This window comes from Camelus ferus, chromosome 19, assembly GCF_009834535.1.
Source record: "Camelus ferus isolate YT-003-E chromosome 19, BCGSAC_Cfer_1.0, whole genome shotgun sequence".
Taxonomy (NCBI): domain Eukaryota; kingdom Metazoa; phylum Chordata; class Mammalia; order Artiodactyla; family Camelidae; genus Camelus; species Camelus ferus.
The window spans coordinates 24,223,781-24,245,173 of NC_045714.1; the positions used below are offsets into that span (position 1 = coordinate 24,223,781).

General features: G+C 35.5%; 1 long non-coding RNA gene across 1 annotated transcript; it reads right to left on the reverse strand.

Moving 5' to 3' along the window:
- Positions 1-964: 964 nt before the first annotated feature.
- Positions 965-19,157, reverse strand: LOC116657927. Its single transcript, XR_004313105.1, has 3 exons — positions 18,780-19,157; positions 14,248-14,250; positions 965-976 (listed from the first exon to the last, which is right to left on the reverse strand). It is a non-coding gene; the product is annotated as an uncharacterized LOC116657927 (long non-coding RNA).
- Positions 19,158-21,393: the final 2,236 nt, after the last annotated feature.

The following is a 21,393-nucleotide window of genomic DNA, read 5'->3' on the forward strand; positions in this document are numbered from 1 at the left end:
GTGTCCTTTTCTCTACATTCTTTGCAGCACTGAATATAAATAAAAATCTTTTTAATTTATCCAAAATCTGATGGGCAGAACATAGCATCATGTTTCAATTTGCATTTCAGGTTAGAAGTGAGGAAAATTTTTGAAAACTTTTTTATTTTTCTTGACTATCTTTATTTCTTTAGTGAATTGACCATTTATGACTTTTCATATTTTTCCATTTTTATTTGTAGAATATGGGTGTTATATATACTTTTAGCCATGTATATTTCAACATTGATTTTAATGTCTTTATGTTTTAATTAAGTGATACAGTAATTTTTAAGGTTAATGAAAACCACATCTATTTTTTGTAAACAATACCTTTACTATCTGGTTTGAAACAGAAGAAATCAGGTCTTTTAATCTTTAGTATTTTCTGCAGTGTGCTTTGATTAGAAAGTCTCGCCTCCAAACTAGGATTTTAAAGGCAGTTTACTGACTTCATCTAATACTCTTGCTTGTTTTCAGTTCTTAGGCACTTGGAACTCATTTAAGATGTAAGAAAAGAATCTCATTCCCCTCATTTTATGCCCAAGTTTAAGATGAACTTCCTGATTTTCCTAACAAATGTTTTGAGTCTTGATTGGAGTTGCACTGAATTAATAAATCTGGGTGCAAATTGATAATGTTGTAACACCAAGTTCTTCCAAAAGGATGACAGTATTCTCTCACTTTATTTTACTCTGCTCTTCTTTTATTTCCATCAGTCAGATTTCATATGCATGCACATATCCATCTGTATACATATATTATGCTTCATATTTCTTTTTAGGATACAAGATTTAATGGATTTTGAACAAACTGTGAATGCAACCTATTGTTAGGATATAAGAAAGTAATTGGTTTTTATGTACTTATCTTCTATGGTACCAGACCAGGCTTTCAGTTGATTTTCTTGAATTTTCTGGTAAACAATCATATCACCTAATTATAATTTTGCCCCTACCTTTAATTTATATAAAACTCCTTTCTTCTCTTGAGACTCGGAGAAGATGGCAGAGTAGAAGGGTGCTCGCAGCTCACCCTCTCCCACAAATGCACCAAGACCCACATCCACAGACCCACTCAGCCAACCAGAGCACCTGCGGAACTCCGACAGAACATTGCCCTCTTCAAAAGATAAAGACGCTAAAAATCTGGTAGGAGAAAAGGAAAAAAGAAAGAACAAAAGGCAAAGCAGAGCGGGACAGATCCCACGGGGAGGGAAGCAGCAAAGGAGGACAGGCACTTGCTCGCTGGGTCTCCCCTCTCCAACTGAGAGGCCAGCAGGACGGAGGGGGAGCCTCCGAGGCTCGGATCTGTACAGAGCAGCCCTTGACTAACAGAACTAAGTTAAATGGGCACAGAGGGTACCCCCGACACCCAGCCTGAGATGCGGGCCGGCAGCGGCGGGCAGGGCCAGGCTGCACAAGCCGGGCGGAGGACGGGGGCGGCTGCACGGAGGCAGCCCCGGGGGAACGCAAGGGGCTGTGCGCTGTGGCTGTGGGTGCACAGGGCAGAACAACCTGGGCCCTCCATAAAACAGCAAGGTTGATGTGCCCTGGGGGGGAGGGTACATACCGCCATCTATGAAAACCCATGGAAAGTTTTCGGGGGAAGAGAGGTGGGGCTCAGGAACAGCCGCCATATCCTCTGGCGCTTAGCACCCAGGCGGGGGCGGGGGCGAAACCTGCATCCGCACCTAAGGGCTTAGCAGCCTCAAAGGCCAGACTGAGGCTTGCCTACAGCCCAGGGCATATAGGATCCTTCCATCCTGGTCCCTCAAAGAACTTGCGCCACAAAGACAAACAAGGAGCTGGGTTTTGGCTCGGAGCAGGGACAGGGCTCCACCCACAGAGTGCCGACCAGGGCGGAGCGCGCAGCCGCACAGAGCAGCGGAGCTACCGGCAGCGCAGGTAGAGGGAGAGTGGCCCCCCGCCTTTCGGGCAGGAACACAGCCCCTGACCGAGGTGCTGGGAGGGGGCACGACCCGCCCTCCTACCTGGCCAGTCTGCAACATCTGACTGCGGCATCCGGAGCGGCAGCGACCCGCCCGCCCACAGCAGAGGAGAGCTGCACCTGACCCAGTGTTAGGAGGAGGCGCGATCTGCTTGCCGACAGGTGCTGGGAGCAGCACAGAAGAGGGCGCCAACAGAGGGCCTCTGAAAACAGCAAGCTGAGCTTCCAGAACAGGACGAAGACAGAAAGACTTCACATTAAAAGCACACAGACTCCAGGAGAACACCGACAATCCCCCCCCTTTTTTTAAATCTGTTTTTACCTGTTCTATTTTCTATTACCCTATTAATATTTACTTCTTAATTCATCTCTATTTCTCTTGGGTTTTGATGTCCTGTTATTGATTAGACACAGGTTTCAAATACATCTATTCATCTCCCCCCCCCCTTTTTTTTTTTAAAGGTTTTAAAAGGACATCTACCCGATTAATACTCTGCTTCAACTCGCTCTTCTACAATTCATTATACACTGTTTTCAAACTTCTTTCTCCCTTCTTTTAAAATTCTTTCTCTCTCTCTCTTATTTTTTTCTTTTTTTCCTAAGTTCTATTCCTAAATAGGCATTAGAGAGATAAACTCCTTAAGGACCAAAATAGACAACTGATACTCCATAAACCACAGTGCCAAGAGAGGTATGAGTAAGATGAAGAAGCAGAGAAACCTTTCCCAGTTAAAAGAACAAGAGAAATCCCCTGAAAGAAAGATCAATGAAATAGATATCGATAACTTACTAGATCAAGATTTCAAAAAAGGAGTGATCAAATTGCTGAAGGAATTAAAAGAGATAGTGTTTAGAGATATAAAATATGTCAAAAATGAAATTGAAGCTATAAAGAAGAGCCAAGTAGAATGGGTAAACTCATTGACAGAGATGAGGAATGATCTAATAGCTGTGCAAAACCGACTAGATAATGCAGAGGAACGAATTAGTGATCTAGAAGACAGGGCAATAGAAAGCACCCATTCAGAAGAACTACAAGAGAAGCAAATAAAAAATAATGAAAATAGCATAAGGGACCTATGGGATAATATAAAGCGTCCCAATCTTCGCATAATAGGGGTCCTAGAAGGGGAAGAAAGATCAAAGGGGATTGAAAAGGTTTTTGAAGAAATCATGACTGAAAACTTCCCAAACTTAAAGAAGGAATCAGATATCCAAGTACAGGAAGCTCAGAGGGTCCCAAACAGGAAGAACTAAAATAGAGCCACACCAAGACATATCATAATCAAGATGGCCAGAGTCAAGGATAAATAAATGATTCTAAAGGCAGCAAGAGAAAAGCAAAGAGTAAGTTACAAGGGAACCCCCATAAGGCTCTCAGCTGATTTCTCTACACAAACACTACAGGCCAGAAGGGAGTGGCAAGATATATTCAAAGCCCTGAATGAAAAAAAGATGCAGCCTAGGATCCTTTATCCAGCAAGGCTATCCTTGAGGATAGAAGGAGAAATAAAGAGTCTCACAGACAAAAAAAAAAAAAAAAAAAAAAAGCTACAGGAGTTTAGCAACACTAAACCCATGCTAAAAGAAATGTTGAAAGGTCTATTCTAAATAGAAAAGCAGCAGAATGCTACAGAAATGAGAAACCCACAACTGGAAAGGTGATAACTCGTGAATTACAAATAAAGTAAACACAAAATTATAAAAGAAGACATACAAATCATTGAGAGTGGGAGAGGGAGGCAGGGAAATATAGAATATATTTTTTTCTTTGTTTTTTAAATTTTTTTAACAGTAGGATGGGTTTGAGATCATGTTACTATCAGTTTAATAAAAACAGTTATAGTAATGGGCTAATAGATTTACAAAAAAGGGTAACCACAAGCCAAAAACTTACAAGGGAGTCACAAAAATTAAATAAAATCAATGATAATACAAAGGAAAATTACCAAACCACAAAAGGAAGAAGAAAGGGACAAAGAGGATATACCAATTCAACTGCAAAGATAAGTTCAAAATGGCAATAAACACACATCTATCATTAATTACTTTAAATGTTAATGGACTAAATCCTCCAGTCAAAAGACACAGAGTGGCAGACTGGATAATAAAGCAAGAACCTTCAATATGCTGCATACAAGAGACCCACTTTAGGGAGAAGGACACATATACATTGAGAGTGAAACGATGGAAAAGGATATTCCATGCAAATGGAAAAGCCAAAAAAAGCAGGTGTTGCAGTACTGACTTCAGACAAATTGGACTTTAAAACAAAGACCATAAAGAAAGATAAAGAAGGACATTTTATAATGATTAAAGGAGTGGTACAAGATGAGGATATTACACTCGTTAATATATATGCACCCAATATAGGAGCACCTAAGTACATACAACAATTACTAACAGAGATAAGGGGGGATATCGATGGGAATACAATCATAGTTGGAGATTTTAACACTGCATTAACATCACTAGACAGATCTTCCAGACAGAAAATAAATAACGCAACAGAGAAATTAAATACTACAATAGAAAAACTAGATTTGGTGGATATTTTCAGAGCATTACACACCCCAAAAATAGGATATACATTCTTTTCAAGTGCACATGGAACATTTTCCAGGATCGATCATGTACTTGGGCACAAAAGAAACCTCAACAATTTTAAGAAGCTAGAAATTATCTCAAGCATCTTTACTGACCACAATGCCATGAAACTGGAAATCAACAACAGAGAAACAAAGGAGAAAAAAAGGAAAGCGTGGAGATTAAACAATATGTTATTGAAAAAAAAATGGGTCAATGAGGAAATCAAAGCTGAAATTAAAAAATAACTTTAGACAAATGATAATGAAAGCACAACCCCTCAAAACCTATGGGACACAGCAAAGGCAGTGCTAAGAGGGAAGTTTATAGCAATACAGGCATTCCTCAAAAAAGAAGAACAATCTCAAATAAACAATTTAACCCACCACCTGAATGAATTAGAAAAAGAAGAACAAAAAGCCCCAAAAAAGCAGCAGAAGGAAGGAAATAATAAAAACCAGAGAGGAATTAAATACAATAGAGTTTAACAAGACCATAGAAAAAATCAACCAAACCAAAAGCTGGTTTTTTGAAAACGTAAATAAAATCGACAAACCTCTGGCCAAACTCACAAAGAAGAAAAAAGAGAGAGCACAAATTAGCAAAATAAGAAAGGAAAATGGAGAAATTACAACAAATAAAATAGAAATACAGAATATCATACGAGAATATTATGAAAAACTATATGGAACCAAACTGGATAACCTAGAGGAGATGGACAAGTTTCTGGAAACATACAGTCCACCAGGACTGAATCAAGAAGAAACTCACTACTTGAACAAACCAATCACTAGAAATGAAATCGAAATAGCAATAAAAAACATCTCTACAAATAAAAGTCCAGGACCAGACGGCTTTCCGTGGGGAATTCTACCAAGCATGCAAAGAAGAACTCTCAAACTCTTCCAGAAGATTGAAAAGGAGGGAATACTCCCAAACTCGTCTATGAAGCCACCATCACCCTGATACCACAACCAGGCAAAGACACTACCAAAAAAGAGGATTACAGATCAATATCACTGATGAACATAGATGCAAAAATCCTCAGCAAAATATTAGGAAATAGAATCCAAAAGCACATAAAATATATTATACATCATGATCAAGTGGGGTTCATCCCAGGGACACACGGCTGGTTCAACATACACAAATCAATCAATGTAATACATCACATCAACAAGAGAAAGGACAAAAACCACATGATCATCTCAATCGATGCAGAAAAAGCATTGATAAAATTCAACACCCATTTATAATAAAAACTCTCGCCAAAGTGGGTATAGAGGGAACATATCTCAACATAATAAAAGCTATATATGACAAACCTACAGCCAGCATAGTACTCAACGGTGAAAAACTCAAAAGCTTCCCACTAAAATCTGGGACAAGACAAGGATGCCTACTATCACCACTCCTATTCAACATACTCCTGGAAGTCCTAGCCACAGCAGTCAGGCAAGAGAAAGAAATAAAAGGGATTCAAATTGGAAAAGAAGAGGTAAAAGTGTCACTATATGCTGACGACATGTTACTATATATAGAAAACCCTAAAAGGTCCACACAAAAGCTACTAGAGCTGATTGAAGAATTCAGCAAGGTAGCAGGTTACAAAATTAACGTTCAAAAATCAGTTGCATTTCTTTACACTAACAATGAATCAACAGAAAAAGAAAGTAAAGAAACAATCCCCTTTAAAATAGCACCCAAAGTAATAAAATATCTGGGAATAAATCTAACCAAGGAGGTGAAAGAATTATACACAGAAAACTATAAACCACTGATGAAGGAAATTAAAGAAGACTTTAAAAAATGGAAAGATATTCCATGCCAATGGATTGGAGAATCAATATTGTTAAAATGGTCACACTGCCCAAGGCAATCTACACATTTAATGCAATCCCTATCCAATTACCCAGGACATATTTCACAGAACTAGAAGAAATGATAATAAAATTTATATGGAACCATCAAAGACCTAGAATTGCCAAAGCATTAGTGAAAAAAAAGAAAGAGGCTGGAGGAATAACTCTCCCAGACTTCAGACAATACTATAGAGCTACAGTCATCAAGACAGCATGGTATTGATACCAAAACAGACATACAGACCAATGGAACAGAATAGAGAGCCCAGAAATGAACCCACAAAATTTTGGTCAACTAATCTTTGACAAAGGAGGCCAGAATATACAATGGAATAAAGATAGTCTCTTCAGCAGATGATGTTGGGAAAACTGGACAGCAGCAAGTAAAACAATGAAGCTAGAACACTCCCTTACCCCATATACAAAAATCAACTCAAAATGGATCAAAGACTTAAACATAAGACAAGATACTAGAGGAAAACATAGGCAAAACATTATCTGACATACATTTCAAAAATTTTCTCCTAGAAGAAATTAAAGCAAGAATAAACAAATGGGATCTAATGAAATTTAGAAGCTTCTGCACAGCAAAGGAAACCAGAAGTAAAACAAGAAGACAACCTACGGAATGAGAGAAAATTTTTGCAAGTGAAACCGACAAAGGCTTGATCTCCAGAATATATAAGCAGCTCATACGACTCAATAAGAAAAATATAAACAACCCAATCCAAAAATGGGCAGAAGACCTAAACAAACAATTCTCCAAGGAAGACATACAAATGATCAAAAGGCACATGAAAAAATGCTCAATATCACTAATTATAAGAGAAATGCAAATCAAAACTCCAATGAAGTATCACCTCACACCAGTCAGAATGGCCATCATTCAAAAATCCACAAATGACAAATGCTGGAGAGACTGTGGAGAAAGGGGAACACTCCTACACTGCTGGTGGGAATGCAGTTTGGTGCAGCCACTATGGAAAATAGTGTGGAGATTCGTCAAAAGACTAGGAATAGACTTATCATATGACCCAGGAATCCCACTCCTGGGTTTGTATCCAGAAGGAACCCTACTTCAGGATGACACCTGCACCCCAATGTTCATAGCAGCAGTATTTACAATAGCCAAAACATGGAAACAGCCTAAATATCCATCAACAGATGACTGGATAAAGAAGAGGTGGTATATTTATACAATGGAATACTACTCAGCCATAAAAACTGACAACATAATGCCATTTGCAGCACCATGGATGCTCCTGGAGAATGTCATTCTAAGTGAAGTAAGCCAGAAAGAGAAAGAAAAATACCATATGAGATCGCTCATATGTGGAATCTAAAAAGCAAAAACAAAAACAAACAAACAAACAAAAACAAAGCATAAATACAAGACAGAAATAGACTCATAGACAGAGAATACAGACTTGTGGTTGCCGGGGGGGTGGAGGGTGGGAAGGGATAGACTGGGATTTCAAAATTGTAGAATAGATAAACAAGATTACACTGTATAGCACAGGGAAATATTCATAAATTATTATTGATTACCCACAGAGAAAAAAATGTGACAATGAGTGTGTATATGTCCAAGAATGACTGAAAAATTGTGCTGAACACTGGAATTTGACACAACAATGTAAAATGATTATAAATCAATAAAAAATGTTAAAAAAACTTTATTTTTCTTTTAATCAGGGTTTTTCAGGACCTCCAAATTACTAAACAAAAACAGGATACTAGACATCTTGTTTCTCATATTAATGAGAACCTAATAATATCCATAAGAAGTTTTTAAATTTCTAAACTAAGAATTTTTAGGAAGCATAACATTAAGATACACCATATGCCTTTTCATCATACACTGAAATAATCATCCTTTCCTTCTCTAATCAATTAACATGATAAATTAATATACTTCTTAATGTTAAATCACTCTTGTATTCCTTAATCATATTTTTTTAGCATATTTCTATACTTACTTTTTCAGATTTTACTTAGGATTTCTGTATCTGTATTAAGTGAAATTGATCCATTGTATTCTCTTTTTTTGTACTAATATTTTAGTATCAATAATCTCATAGAGTAAACAGGGCAGTTTATTCTACCTTTATCTAAAAAGTTTTAAATAATAGGAAAACTTCTGACCTTGGAAAAGAGAATACAGCCTTAAAACCATCTGAGTCTAATGCCTTTGGAGCAAAGAAATTATATGTGAAAGATATTATGTTTCAAAATTTATATTTGTTGTCTTTTCTTGGGTTGATTTTGCTAATAATTTATACATCAATTATCTGTTTCAATACATTTTTATTTGCAATATAAATTATACACATTATCTTATAATTTTAAAATCATCATTATCTCTTGACAGTTCCCATTTTTCACTTTTTTTCTTTTTCATTGTAGCATAGTCATTTTACAATGTTGTGTAAATCCACTTTTCATTTTTAACATTGTTTTTTCTCATCACTTCATAATCAGATTGTTAGTTTGTTCTATTTTTTTTCCTTTCAAATTAAATTTGCTCTTGGCTTAAGTTAAACAATTTCTTTTGTTATATTTATTTAATTTTATGTGTCTTATCCATATTAATTTCTTACATTCTTTTAAAGAAATTCTCAAAATGAATATTTAAGCAATTTATTTCCCATCTTCCTTATTTCCTAAAATGAATACAATGCTCTCAGCATCAGCTTGTCCTCATCCCAAAGATTTAGATATGCAGATTTTTACTGTGGTTCATTAGTAATTGTCTGTAATTTGTTTTCAATTCCCTTCAGCCACAAGACAATTAGAAAAGTACCTTTAAATTTTTTCACATCTTTAGGAAATTTTTTAGGTATCTTTTCTGTTCTTTGATTTCAGTTTTATCATATGATCAAATAAGCTGACCTCTGAGGTATAACTTTTTAAAAATTTATTAAGATTTTCTTTATATTGTGATACATGCTTAGTTTTTTTCTTTCATAAATACTTACAAATTAATGTACCATCCTTCTGAAGTATTTCATCTTTTGTATTAACCATTTCTTGAAAGGACTTCAAAGAAGACTTCTTTGCTTAAATTGGTGCTTCTCTTCCATGCTAGAAATGTTTTTTTTCAAATATGTGGAGATTCTTGCCAATCCATTTGTATTTGTAAAGAAGAATACAGTAATGAGTACTGACTGGAGATAGGTATCCTCAAAACCACCAAGGTGATAAGTACATTTAGACTACAAAACATGGACATACAGTAAATATGCAGATACCTTTAGTGTTTGACTCAAGTTCAAAGTAACCCAGGTTACTATTTTGTTTCTCTCTTTGGCATCAATCCTCAAACCAAGAGTCTCCTCTCAGGACAACAGAGACCTTATTACAAATGTTTTTTTTTTTGCCTAGAAGATGGAGGCCAGATCTGTTCTGTGATTGACCGCTCTGCACACCCTTGCAACCATTTACTGTATCAGCCACCCCAGAAATGACTATCATTGACTCAGAACTTGGGGGATTTTCTGAGTTCCACTGGAAGCAACATTACACACCTCTTTCATGTCACTCTGTTCTAAGTTTCATGAAGGTGATAACATAGGTCTTTTTCAGTTATGTAACTAGCCCTATCATCTAACACCCATCACTAGTGCCTGGTACTAAATAAATGTGCAAGAATATATATTTGATTTTGATATCAATGTGATTTCATTGACTTTAGAACTTACAAGGTCATCAAATTTCTGGCCCATTTATGAAACCCTTCTGCTTCTGCCCTTTTTCCTCATTTTTATTTATTTACTTTTTCATTGCAAAAGGATTTTGAAAATGAGGAAAGTAAACAAATGTGCTTGATTGTTTTAGAATTTGCTTAACTGTGGCACTGATCACTCACATTCAAAATCCAGTTATCTTATATTTTCTGGATTAAAAATTACATAGATATACCCATAATAATTGATTCCAAATATTCTGTAAGTTCTAGAGTGAACCACAAATAAATATTAAAAATCATTAATATAATTAGGAAAGACAAATCTGAATATATCAAGTCAATCTATTATTTTTTTCAAAATAAAACAATCGTTACTTCATACTGGCAAGTACTGAAGATCTGAACAAATTCTTTTAAGAATTCTTGAATGTTGTCTATACAAGCAAGAGGCATGTAAAGTACTAAATATATCTAAGAAACCTGGAAGTAAATTATAAAAAGTAAGTTTTCTATTTGTCAGATAAAAAACATCATAAAATATAATAAATAATTTTACCAAATATTAAAAAAATGAATTTTGCTTTTTATTTGTCCACATATGGTTCTGCTTTTAGAAATTTCTAAAAGCACTGCAAATCTAATCAAATTTCTTTATCATTTTATTGTCTATCACTTGTCCATTAGATTATCTTTTGTAATATAATATACAAATATAGCTACTAATGAAATTACCTTCAAACCAAGAGATAAAAGATATATATGGACCAACACCACTGCTAGTGAAGCCTGTGTACTCCTCTCTGCAATAAATGCATGTCAGAGATTTTGTATATATATATATATATAACACCTTTTGGTTAAGAGCATAAGGAGACAAAGAATTGTTATTTCCTAGAGATGGTTTCAAAACTCTAGTGAACAATATAATACAACACTGGAAACCAGAGATATCATTATGTTTCTTAAAGTTCCATAGACTTGAGTATAAAGTTCTCTCCAAAGCCATGAATGCCGTCATCATTCTTCCTGACTCCTGTCCTTGACTAATGGGCTCCATTCTACCTAACACCAGGGTTCCCAGGGAATTAGGATGCAGGAACAACAGAAACATGTTCTCCTCTCTCCTTAGATGCCAGTTAGAATTCAGAGATTTTTGTAAGAAATCCTTTAATCACATCAAGAAATCCTTTCCTAATACCTCTGACTGCCTAAGCCAAGAAGAAAGAGCTGGTAGTCAGAGGAACATCTTAAAAGGAAATGTAAATATGCAGACCAGGTGAGAAATATTAATAATAACAATACTATAAAACAATGACAATAACAAAAAATTTGACTCTGCTTATCACTTACTGTGGGCCAAGTACTTTACTTAGATGATTACATTTGACCCTCCAAAGAGAGATCAGGAGTTATTCCTCACACTACATATGAGAAAAGAGAGATTTATTGTAAATACCCCAATCACTCAGTGGCAGGGCTGGGTTTGGCCCTAGTCTACTCCTCACTCTCAATCTCTAAGCCTCAAGGCCTCTCTCAGAAAGGAGACAGTAGAGCATAAAAAATAAGAAACCAGAATCAAATTTTTAGTCCAAGCCTCTAAGCTCAAAAACTTCATTTTTTCCCTTACTTATGAATTCTTTATTCATCCTATAGTGCTCTTTTTTTCTTCCAAGAAGGGAGACACTGGGTGTCTCCAGAATGGCCTGAGCAAGGCTCTGCAGCACCAGCCTGTCCCACCTATGATCCTGGCTGGTCACTACTTTCCCATCCTGTAGCTCATATACAAAATAAAGGCAAAAAAAAAAAAATGAAGCATTAGTAAATAATTTAAGTTTATGTGAAGTAAGTTCTAGAGCTTCAAATCAAACATTCCTCATAAAACTATTCAAACCTGTCCTCTTGTTCCAGGGCTTTTATCACTTGTATTGATATTTTAAAGTCTGCTCTTCCATCAACAAGTATTTTGATAAGTTTCTAACATCCATTTTTTAAGTACCATGAAATTGACATCCCTTTCAATAAAATGCCCACTTATTATAAGACACAAATATAAAAATACATAGACATTCTTTAAAAGAAGGGACCACAGATGTTTCTTTAATGTATTCTCAGAGGACAGTATGTTACTTGGAATCTAAAAAAATTTGTCATACAAAGCTAAAACAAGAACAACAACATTCCACTATTCCAAATGCTATGTAGTATGCTGTATTAGGTCCTGGAAAAAGAAAAAAGAACCCTAGTAAAAAAAAACTAGTGATTTGGGGAAATTAAATTTTATTTGGTAAAGCCTAAATAAAGCGTATACTTTAGTTAAAACTATTGTACCAATGTTAATTTCTTTTTTTAACATGTTTTATTGATTTATAATCATTTTACAATGTTGTGTCAAATTTCATTGTAAAGCACAATTTTTCAGTTATACATGAACATATATATAATTCATTGTTACATTTTTTCTCTGTGAGCTACCATAAGATCTTGTATATATTTCCCTGTGCTATACAGTATAATCATGTTTATCTATTCTATATTTTGAAACCCCAGTCTATCCCTTCCCATCCTCCACCACCTTGGCAACCACAAGTTTGTATTCTATGTCTATGAGTCTGTTTCTGTTTTGTATTTATGTTTTGTTTGTTTGTTTTCCTTTAGATTCCACATATGAACGATCTCATATGGTATTTTTCTTTCTCTTTCTGGCTTACTTCACTTAGAATGACATTCTCCAGGAATATCCATGTTGCTGCAAATGGTGTGATGTTGTCAGTTTTTATGGCTGAATACTATTCCATTTATATTTATTATACAATATACCACTTCTTCTTTATCCAGTCATCTGTTGATGGACATTTAGGCTGTTTCCATGTCTTGGCTATTATAAATAGTGCTGCTATGAACTCTGGGGTGCAGGTGCCTTTTTGAAGTAAGGTTCCTTCTGGATATGTGCCCAGGAGTGGGATTCCTGGGTCATAAGTTAAGTCTATTCCTAATCCTTTGAGGAATTCCATACTGTTTTCCACGGTGGCTGTACCAAACTGCATTCCCACCAGCAGTGTAGGAGGGTTCCCTTTTTGCCACAGCCTCTCCAGCATTTATCATTTGTGGACTTTTCAATGGCCATTCTGACTGTTGTGAGGTGATACTTCATTGTAGTTTTGATTTGCATTTCTCTGATAATTAGTGACATTGAGCATTTTCTCATGTGCCTATTGATCATTTGTATTTCTTCCTTGGAGAATTGCTTGTTTAGGTTTCTGCCCATTTTTGGATTGGGTTGTTGTTTTTTTCTTATTAAGTAGTATGAACTGCTTATATATTCTGGAGATCAAGCCTTTGTTGGTTTCATTTGCAAAAATTTTCTCCAAATCCGTAGACTGTCTTTTTGCTTTACTTATGGTTTCCTTTGCTGTGCAGAAGCTTGTAAGTTTCATTAGGTCCCATTTGTTTATTCTTGCTTTTATTTCTATTGCTTCAGTAGACTGTCCTAGGAGAACATTTCTGAGATGTATGTCAAATAATGTTTTGCCTATATTTTCTTCTAGGAGGTTTATTGTATCTTGTCTTATGTTTAAGTCTTTAATCCATTTTAAATTTATTCTTGTGTCTGGTGTAAGGCAGTGGTCTAGCTTCACTGATTTACATGCTGCTGTCCAGTTTTCCCAACACCATTTTTTGAAGAAACTGTCTTTATTCTATTGTATATTCTTGCCTCCTTTGTTGAAGATTAGTTGACCAAAAGTTTGTGGGTTCATTTCTGGGCTCTCTACTCTGTTCCATTGGTCCATATGTCTGTTTTTGTACCAATACCATGCTGTCTTGATGACTGTAGCTCTATAGTATTGTCTGAAGTCTGGGAGAGTTATTCCTCCAGCCTCTTTCTTTCTCTTCAGTAATGCTTTGGCAATTCTAGGTCTTTTGTTGTTCCATATAGATTTTATTATGATTTGTTCTTGTTCTGTGAAATATGTCCTGAGTAATTTGATAGGGATTGTATTAAAATTGTAGATTGCCTTGGGCAGTATGAGTATTTTAACAATATTGATACTTCCAATCCAAGAGCATGGGATATCTTTCCATTTTTTAAAGTCTCCTTTAATTTCCTTCACCATGGTTTATAGTTTTCTGTGTATAATTTTTCACCCCCTTGGTTAGATTTATTCCTAGGTATTTTATTACTTTGGTGCTATTTTAAAGGGGACTTTTTTTTTTTTTTACTTTTTTTTCTGCTGATTCATTGTTAACGTAAAGAAGTGCAACTGATTTTATGAACGTTAATCATGTAACCTGCTACCTTGCTGAATTCTTGATTAGTTCTAGTAGTTTTTGTCTGGACCTTTTAGGGTTTTCTATATATAGTAACATGTCATCGGCATATAATGACACTTTTACCTCTTCTTTTCCAATCTGGATCCCTTTTATTTCTCTCTCTTGCCTGATTGCTGTGGCTAGACCTTCAATACTATGCTGAATAGGAGTGGTGATAATGGGCAGCCTTGTTCCAGATTTTAGTGGGAAGCTTTTGAGTTTTTCACCGTTGAGTACTATACTGTCTGTAGGTTTGTCATATATAGCTTTTATTATGTTGAAATTTATTCCTTTTATACCCACTTTGGTGAGAATTTTTATCATAAATGGGTATTGAATTTTATCAAATGTTTCTTCTGCAACTATTGAGATGATCATGCGGTTTTTGTCCTTTGTCTTCTTGATGTGATGTATTACACTGATTGATTTGTGTATGTTGAACCACCCTTGTCTCCCTGGGATGAACCCCACTTGGTCATGATGCATAATCTTTTTTATGTGTTGCTGGATTCTATTTCCTAATATTTTGCTGAGGATTTTTGCATCTATGTTCATCAGTGATATTGGCCTGTAATCCTCTTTTTTGGTAGTGTCTTTGCCTGGTTGTGGTATCAAGGTGATTGTGGCTTCATAGAACGAGTTTGGGAGCATTCCCTCCTTTTCAATCTTCTGGAAGTGTTTGAAAGTTCTTCTTTGTATGTTTGGTAGAATTCCCCGTGGAAAGCCGTCTGGTCCTGGACTTTTATTTGTAGGAAGGTTTTTTTTATTGCTAATTCAATTTCATTTCTAGTGATCAGTGTGTTCAAGTGGTCAGTTTTTTCTTGATTCAGTGTTGGTGGACTGTAAGTTTCCAGAAATTTGTCCATCTCCTCTAGGTTATTCATTTTGTTTCCATATAGTTTTTCATAATATTCTCATATGATATTCTGTATTTCTATGTTATTTGCTGTAATTTCTCCATTTTCTTTTCTTATTTTGCTTATTTGTGCTCTCTCTTTTTTCTCCTTTGTGAGTTTGTCCAGAGGTTTGATGATTTTATTTACTCTTTCAAAAAGCCATCTTTTGATTTGATTCATTTTTTTTCTATTTTTTCTTAATCTCTATTTTATTTATTTCCTCCCTGATCTTTATTGTTTCCTTCCTTCTGTTGTCTTTTGGGGTTTTTTCGATCTTCTTTTTCTAATTCTCTTAGCTGGTGGGTTAGCTTGCTTATTTGAGATTGTTCTTCTTTTTTGATGGAGGCCTGTATAACTATAAACTTCCTTCTTAGCACTGCCTTTGCTGTGTCCCATAAGTTTAGTGTGGTTGTGTTTTCATTTTCATTTGTCTCAAAGTATATTTTAATTTCAACTTTCATTTCATCATTGATCCATTGGGTTTTTTTTAATAGCATTTGTTTAATCTCCATGCTTTCCTTTTTTTCTTCTGTGTTTCTCTGTAGTTGATTTCTTGTTTCATGGCATTGTGGTCAGTAAAGATGCTTGAGATAATTTCTATCTTCTAAAAGTTGTTGAGGCTTCTTTTGTGCCTAAGTACATGATCGATCCTAGAAAATGTTCCATGTGCAATTGAAAAGAATGTCTATCCTATTTTGGGGGGATTGTAATGCTCTGAAAATATCCACCAATTCTAATTTATGTATTGTACCATTTAATTTCTTGGTTGCCTTATTTATTTTCTGTCTAGAAGATCTGTCTAGTGATGTTAATGTGGTGTTAAAATCTCTGACTATGATTGTTTTCTCAACAATATCCCCTTTATCTCTGTTAGTAATTGTTTTATGCACTTAGGTATTCTTATGTTGGGTGCATATATATTAATATGTGTAATATCCTCATCTTGTATTACTCCTTTAATCATTATAAAATGTCCTTCTTTATCTTTCTTTATGGCCTTTGTTTTAAAGTCCAATTTGTCTGAAGTCAGTACTGCAACACCTGCTTTTTTGGCTTTTCCATTTACATGGAATATCCTTTTCCATCCTTTCACTCTCAATCTATATGTGTCCTTCTCCCTAAAGTGGGTGTCTTGTATGCAGCATATTGAAGGTTCTTGCTTTATTATCCAGTCTGCCACTCTATGTCTTTTGATTGGAGCATTTAGTCCATTAACATTTACAGTAATTGATGATAGACGTGATTTATTGTCATTTTGAACTTATTTTTGCAGTTGATTTGGTATTTCCTCTTTGTTCCTTTCTTCCTTTTGTGATTTGGTAATTTTTGTTTGTATCTTGGCTTTTATTTAGTTTTTGTGAATCACTTATTTTTCTGGTGATTACCCTTTTTTGTAAGTTTATTAGCCCATTTGCATAACTTTTCATTAAACAGACTGTAATATAATCTCAAACCCATCCTACCATGAACAAAATGTTTTAAAATGAAAGAAAAACATACTCTATATTTTCTTGTTTCCCTCTCCCACTCTTAATGATTTAGATGTCTTCTTTTACAATTTCATGTTTTTTTCTATTTGTAATTCATGGTAGTTTTCACCTTTCCAGTTATAAGTTTCTCATTTCTGTAGCACCCTTCTTTTTTCTAATTAAAGTAGAGCTTTCAATATTTCTTTTAGCATGGGTTTATTTTTGCTAAACTCTTTTAGTTTTTGCTTGTATGTGAAATTCTTTATTTCTCCTTCTATTCTAAAGTATAGCCTTGCTGCATAACGTATCCTAAGCTGCATCTTTTTTTCCTTCAGGACTTTGTATATATCTTGCACCTCCATTCTGGCCTGTAGTTTTTGTGTAGAAAAATCAGCTGAGAGCTTAATGGGGTTCCCTTGTAACTCATACTTTGTTTTTATTTTGCTGCCTTTAGGCTCATTTCATTATCATTGACTCTGGCCATCTTGATTGTGATATGTCTTGGTGTGGGTCTGTTTGGGTTCTTCCTGTTTGGGACCCTCTGAAATTCCTGTACTTGGATATCTGTTTCTTTATTTAAGTTTGGGGAGTTTTCAGTCATGATTTCTTCCAATACCTGTTCAATCCACTTTGTTCTTTCTTCCCCTTTTGGAATCCATCTTATGTGTCCATGCTTTATATTATCCCATAATTCCTTTATGTTGTTTTCATTTGTTTTTATTTGTTTTTCTCTCAGCTTTTCTTACTGGGTGCTTTCTGTTGTCCTGTCTTCTAGGTCACTTATTCGTTCCTCTGCATTATCTAATCTGCTTTGCACAGCCTTTAGATCAGCTGTCATCCCACCAAATGAGTTTACCAATTCTACCTGTCTCTTCTGTATAGCTTCAATTTCATTTTTGATGTATTTTATATCTCTAAACACTATCTCTTTTAGTTTCTTCAGTTCTTTGATAACTCCTTTTTTGAAATCTCACTCTAGTTGGCCATCAATGTCTATTTCATTGATTCTTCTTTCGGGGAATTTCTCTTGTTCTTTTAATTGGGAGTGGTTCCTCTGCTTCGAGTTACTCATATCTCTCTGGCATTGTAGCTTATGGATTATCAGTTATCTACTGTGGTCCTTAGGAAGTTTATTTATTTATCTATCTAACACCTATGCAGGAATAAAACTTAAGAAAAATGGAAAGGATTTTAAAATAAAGGAAATATAAAACGTTTGAAAACCATGTGTTACCAATAACAGAAGAGCAATTTTAACAGACTAGCAATTGAGTTGAGTTGTCTTCTTAAAAAACCTTAAAAAGAAAAAAGAAAAATAGCACAAAACAATATTTGAAACCTGTGTATAATCAATAACAGGAGATCAAAACCAAGAGAAATAAAAATGAAATGAGGTGGATTTTTAAAAATAATTATAATGAAAATATTTTAAAAGAAAATTTTTAAAAGGATTAAAACTGGATACATATATAATTGTTTAAAATGTAAAAATTAAAAAAGTAATTGAAAATAGAACAGAGGAAAAAAAGATTAAAAAGGTGAGTTTCTCTTGGAGACTCTGTACTCGTAATGATTTTATAGATGTCTTTCTGTCTTTGCCCTGATCATGTGCCCTACCAACACTGCAGTCAGATGTTACTCTTTTTCTTGGTGGGTGGGTGGGTCACTCCCCCTTCCAATGCTGCACTCAGGCAAGGTAGGCCAGCGGTTCATGCCCCCTCCCAACACCATGATCAGGTGCTGCTTTCCTGCCAGGAAGACCAGTGGCCACCTGCCCTTTCTCAGTGCCAGTTGCTCCCCTACTGTGTGGAGTTTCCTGCTCTACCTCAGGTCCGAGCTCCATAGGCGGGCTCGGTGAAGACCACAGAACAGCCTCAACTGTTCTCCACACCAAAATTCAGCTCCTTGTTTGTCTTAGCAGCATGAGTTCTCTGAAGTACCCAGGCAGAAAGATTTTATCTGCCTCGGGCTGTAAACACGTCTTGGAATCAGGTTTCGACACTGCCCCTGCCTGGGTACTAAGCACAGGAGGATATGGCAGCTGTGCCTGAGCCCCGCCTCTCTTCACCCAAAAGCCTTCCACGGGTTTTCAGAGATTGGGCTATGTCACCGTTCCCTCCAGGGCATATCAGCCATGTTGTTTTATGGAGGGACCAAGTTGTTTTGTCCTGTGTACCCACTCATCCATGGCATGCAGCACCCTGCAGTCCCCTGGAGCTGCCTCAGTTCAGCTGCCCCAGTTCTCCGCCCGGCTCAGGCAGCCTGTCCCATCCCCCACCTGCTGACTCGCATCTCGGGCTGGGTGTTGCAGGGACCCTTTGTGCCCGTTTAACTTAGTTGTGTCAGTCAAGGCCTGCTCTATACAGATCTGAGCCTCAGATGCTCCCCCTCCGTCCTGCTGGCCTCTAGTATCACTTCTGCATATAGTGGCAATTTTATCTCTTCTTTTCCAATTTGCATCTTTTTTATTTCTTTTACTCTCCTGATTGCTGTGGCTAGGACTTCCAAGACTATGTTGAAATGAAGTGGTGAGAGTGGACCACCTCCTCTTGTCCCAGTATTAGTGGGAATGTTTTCAGTTTTTCACCATTGAGAACTATGCTGGCTGTACGTTTGTCATCAATAGCTTTTATTATGTTGAGATATGTTCCCTCTATACCCATTTTGGTGAAGTTTTTTTTTTTTAATCATAAATGGATGTTCAATTTTATCAAATGTTTTTTCTACATCTATTGAGATGATAATGTGATTTTTGTCCTTTCTCTTGTTGATGTGGTGTATTACACTGATTTATTTGCATCTGTTGAACCATCTTTGTGTTCCTGAGATGAACCCTGCTTTATCATGGTGTATGATCTTTTTTATGTGCTGTTAGATTCTGTTTGCTAATATTTTGTTGAGGGTTTTTGCATCTAAGTTCATCAGTGATATTGATCTGCAATTCTCTTTTATGGTAGCATCTTTGGTTTTGGCATCAGGGTGATGGTGGCTTCATAGAATGAGTTTGGGAGTATTCTCTCCTTTGCAATCTTTTGGAAGAGTTTGAGAAGGACCAGTGTGAGTTCTTTATATGTTTGGTAGAATTCCCCAGTGAAGCCATCTGGTCCTGGCCTTTTATTTGTAGGGAGATTTTTGTTGTTGTTGTTGTTGTTGTTAATTCAATTTCATTTCTAGTGATTGATTTGTTCAAGTTGTCAGTTTCTTCTTGATTCAGTATTAGTGGACTGTATTTTTCAGAAACTTGTCCATTTCTTCTTGATTATCCATTTTGTTTCCATATAATTGTTCACAGCATTCTCATATGATATTTTGTATTTCTGTGGTATTGGTTGTAATTTCTCCATTTTCCTTTTTTATTTTGCTTGTTTGTGCTTTGTCATTTCTCTTCTTCGTGAGCTTGGACAGAAACTTGTCAATTTTGTTTATTGTTTCAAAATACCAGCTCTTGGTTTGTTTGATTTTTTCTATTGTGTTTTAAAAATCTCTACTTTATTTGTTTCCTCTCTGATATTTATTATTTCCTTCCTTCTGCTGACTTTTGGTTTTTTTGGTCTTCTTTTTCTAATTCTTTTTGATGGTAGGTTAAAGTGTTTATTTGAGATTGTTCTTCTTTTTTGAGCAAGGCCTGTGTCACTATAAACTTCCCTCTTAGCACTGCCTTTGCTACATCCCCTAGATTTTGTGTGCTTATGTTTTCATTGCCATTTGTCTCAAAGTATTTTTAATTTCTTTTTTGATTTCATCATTGACCCATTGATTTTTAGTAGCGTGTTGTTTAATCTCCATGTTGTCATTTTTTTCTCCTTTGTTTTTCTGTAGTTGTTTTCTAGTTTCCAGGCATTGTGATCAGAAACGATGCTTGAAATAATTCTATCTTCTTAAAATTGTTGAGGTTTCTTTTGTTCTGGAGAACATGATCTATCCTAGAAAATGTTACATGTGCACTTGAAAAGAATGTATATTCTATTTTGGGGGGACATAATGTTCTTAAAATATCAGCCAAATCTAATTGTTCTCTGGTATCATTTAATTTCTTTATTGCTTTATTAATTTTCTGTCTTGAACATCTGTCCAGTGATGTTAATGTGGTGTTAAAATCTCCTACAATGATTCTATTCCCATCAATTTCTCTTTTTAAATTTGTTAGTATTTGCTTTATGTATTTAGGTGATTTCATATTGGGTGTATATTTGTTAATGATTGTAATATCCTCATCTTGTGTTACTCCTTTTTTTCATTGTAAAATGTCCTTTATCTTTCCTTATGGCCTTCGTTTTAGAGTCTATTTTGTCTGAAATCAGTATTGCTACTCCTGCTTTCTTGTCATTCCCATTTATGTGGAAAATCTTTTTTTACATCCTCTCACTCTCAATCTATGTGTGTCCTTCTCCCTAAAGTGGGTCTCTCATATGCAGAATATTGTACATTATCTGGCCTGCCACTCTATGTCTTTTGAATGGAGCATTTAGTCCATTGATATTTATAGTACTTATTGATAGATGTGTGTTATAACCAGTTAGAACTTAGTTTTGCAGTTTATTTTGTATTTCCTCTTTTTTCTGTTTTTATTTTTCTTTTTGTGGTTTGATAATTTTCCTTTGTATTATCTTGGTTTC